The sequence below is a fragment of the Mirounga leonina genome, unplaced genomic scaffold, assembly GCF_011800145.1.
Source record: "Mirounga leonina isolate KUSES-001 unplaced genomic scaffold, KU_Mleo_1.0 Mir_129, whole genome shotgun sequence".
NCBI classification, from domain to species: domain Eukaryota; kingdom Metazoa; phylum Chordata; class Mammalia; order Carnivora; family Phocidae; genus Mirounga; species Mirounga leonina.
In genome coordinates this window covers 51,416,981-51,420,664 of record NW_023270323.1, presented here as the reverse complement: position 1 = coordinate 51,420,664, position 3,684 = coordinate 51,416,981, and the positions used below count along the sequence as shown (strand labels likewise).

The 3,684-nt window shown below is 34.3% G+C and overlaps 1 pseudogene; it reads left to right on the top strand.

Annotated features, from left to right (window-relative positions):
• Positions 1-885: 885 nt before the first annotated feature.
• LOC118010260 lies at positions 886-1,520 on the top strand (annotated as a pseudogene).
• The last annotated feature ends 2,164 nt before the right edge of the window (positions 1,521-3,684 follow it).

Genomic DNA, 3,684 nt, shown 5'->3' with positions numbered 1-3,684 from the left:
AGTACACAGTCGTCAACAAACGCTAGCTATTACTACCCAGTCACTGTGTTTTCCTTCTGCAGTCCTACTTCAAGAAAAGAGTTGACAAGATGAGATGTGGACATTCAAATACTTTGGACCATTCAAATCTCCATTTCTCTCTCTCTCTCTCTCTCTCTCTCTCATATGTTCCCATGCATGTGCACATGATTAAGAACTTCATCTGAGAATGAGAGGCTGAGAGTTGAGAGCTGACACTTGCCAGCAGAGTTCTAGCTGGAAGTTCAAAAAGTCCTGATGTTGAGGTCAGGAGCTCCCACAATAAGAGCAAAAAGATTTAATTTTTTCCTTGGCTTCAATTAGATTCCCGCAGTATGATTTGAATAAATTCTGTATTGGGGACTGTGTTTAAGCTAGCTCAGTGACTTTGCTTTTATTGAGAACTAAAGGAAACAATTCATATAGATTGTGTTATTTAACTGATTCAATAATCGTTGTGTATAGTTCAGGGTACAACATACAATTATACGGCAGTACTTTTTCCTCATGAGCTATTCATTAGTTTGATTTGGAATAAATGATTCTAAAATGTCCAAGTTAGAATTATATTCTACTTAAAAACAATAAAAACACTTGCCTTCTGGAAAACCAGAGTAACATTGGTGAAATATAAGAAAAAAACAAGGAACAAGATCATAGCTGTTTGTTTTTATTCATTATGAAGGTAATTTAATTAAAATTTTACAATGAGAAATTCTCAAGAGTGGAGAGAGTGAGGAGGCTGCATCTGGTTCCCACTCTCACAGTCATTGCAGTACACGGAGCTCCACAGAGACAGTGACAGGGCAAGTGAGAGCCAGATGGGCACTGGGTGACTTTGTGCCTCACAGAGGAAAATAATTAAACATGGACAAAGGAGATCCTAAGAAGTTGAGAGGCAAAATGTCATCATATGCATTCTTTGTGCCAACTTGCTGAGAGGAGCACAAGAAGAAGCACCCAGATGCTTCAGTCAACTTCTCAGAGTTTTCTAAGAAGTGCTCAGAGAAGTGGAAGACCATGTTTGCTAAAGAGAAAAGAAAATTTGAAGACAAGACAAAGGTAGACAAGACTGGTTATGAAAGAGAAATGAAAACTTACATCCCCCCCTACAGGGAAAACAAAAAAGAAGTTTAAGGATCCTAGTGCACCCAAGAAGCCTCCTTCAGCCTTTTTCTTGTTTTGTTCTGAATATTGCCCCCAAATCACAGAAGAATATTGCAGCCTACCTACTGGTAATATTGCAAAGAAACTGGGAGAAATGCAGAATAACATTGCTTCAGACGACAAACAGCATCATGACTAGAAGGCTGCTAAGCTGAAGGAAAAATATGGAAAAGATATTGCTCATACTGAGCTAAAGGAAAGCCTAATGTGGCAAAAAAGGGAGTCATCAAGGCTGAATAAAGCAAGAAAAGAAGGAAGAGGAAGAGAAGAAAGATGAAGAGAATGAGGAGGAGGAGGAAGATGAAGATAAAGAAGATGATGATGATGATGAATAAGTTGGTTCTAGTGCAGTTTTTCTTTTGTCTATAAGGCATTTAACCCCCCTGTATAAAACTCACTCCTTTTAAAGAAAAAAATTGACACGTAAAGCTGTGAAAGTTTTGTTTTTAAGCTCTACAGTGTCTTTTTTTTTTTTTTTTTTATAGTTAACACACTACCAAATGTGTCTTGAGATAACCCTGTCCTGGTGGTATTATCAATAGCCACTAACCTTGCCTGGTACAGTATGGAGGTTGTAAATTGGTGTGAAAATTTAAATCAGTCTTGTTAATGCATGACACAAATTAGTTATATTTGGGGATGGCAGCTTTTCCATCTTCAGTTGTCTCTGATGCAGCTTATGAAATAATTATTGTTCTGTTGATATCACTACATAATTACAAAAAAAAAAGTTGTAGCTGTTTTGTTGGTACTCTGAATGCTTCTAAGTAAATACAATTTTTGTATTAAAGAAATAAATAAAATGAGCAATTCTCTCTCAAAAAAAATCAAACGCCAAAGCTGATTCAAAATTTCTAAAGTTTGGACTTGAGATTATATATTTTGCATGGAAATTTAGGTTTTTAGATTTTTCTGGAAAAAAATAGTTATTTACCTTTTTGATTCAAATAACTTAGTTTTAATTTATTGATAATTTCTTTTCCATTTAGGCATAATATGTTAGTGTTATACTGATCATTGTATATATATGTGATTTCTTAAGTATAAGCTTTCTGGAATAAGCCAGTGAGGACAGAGATATTGCAATATGATTGATTTATGTAGCATCAATGTTTAAAAATGGGATGATACTTTAAAATTACCTAATTCATCAATATAATTTTTTACTATGTTATGTCAATCACCATACATTACATTAGTTTTTTTAATTATGTTTTGTTAATCACTATACATCATTAGTTTTTGATGTAGTGTTCCATGATTCATTGTTTGCGTATAACACCCAGTGCTCCATTCAATATGTGCCCTCTTTAATACCCATCACCAGGCTAACCATCCTCCCAACCCCCTCCCCTCTAGAACCCTGTTTGTTTCTCAGAGTCCATAGTCTCTCATCAATATAATTTTATGCACAGATTTTCATTTTTGTGAAAAAGAATTGTACCAAATTGAAACACTTGTCATTAAAGAAATATGCCATTTTATGGATTGAGAAGACAATTTCTTCTCATTGGCTGTATATCTAGTTATTATTCTTTCTATAAATTGCATTTGATCAAAAAGGACTATGTGTGATTTAATGTGTGTCAATTCTAAAGAGAAGAATTACTATAAATCTAATTCATTTTTATTCTAATCATATTCAGATATGTTTTTATTTTTTTATTTTTTTTAAAGATTTTTATTTATTTATTTGAGACAGAGAGAATGAGAGACAGAGAGCATGAAAGGGAGGAGGGCCAGAGGGAGAAGCAGACTCCCTGCCGAGCAGGGAGCCCGATGCGGGACTCGATCCCGGGACTCCAGGATCATGACCTGAGCCAAAGGCAGTCGCTTAACCAACTGAGCCACCCAGGTGCCCCTCAGAAATGTTTTTAAATAGCTTCTTTTGCTTATAGAAATATAGGAAAAAAAGAGGTTCCCCCCACTTCTTTCAGATGCATAGAATCTACAAATTAAAAAAAAAACAAAACAAAACAACCCATGCATACCTTTTTAAAAAGGATATGAAATAAAACAAAGAGAAAATATCTAATGATTTCCCTAAATGAAAGTGAGAAGACATGCTGGTAGTCTTTGTTCTCCCAAGATACACTTGATGTTCATTGATTTGACTATATTTATGAACTGCCTACTATAATCTAGGTACTGGAGTTAGTTAGCACTGGGGATAAAAGAGAATAAAAGAACACAGTTCCTACTATTAAGGCTTCTGTGAGAAGAGATTTTAAGGCAAAAATAATCATTGTTTACATTGCCAGAAAGATGCTCTGAGAACATCAAGAATTGACATCTAACAATTTAGAAAAGGATCAAACAAAACAAACAGATGAAATTCCATTTATTAAAGAAATAATAATACTATACTGAAAGATGCTAAGAAAGTAGATAATTTAGGTATTAAGTTCTCATCACAAGAAAAAATTATAATTATGTGTTATGATGGATGTTAACTGGACATATGGTGATCATTTTGCAAAATATTCAAGTGTTGAGTCA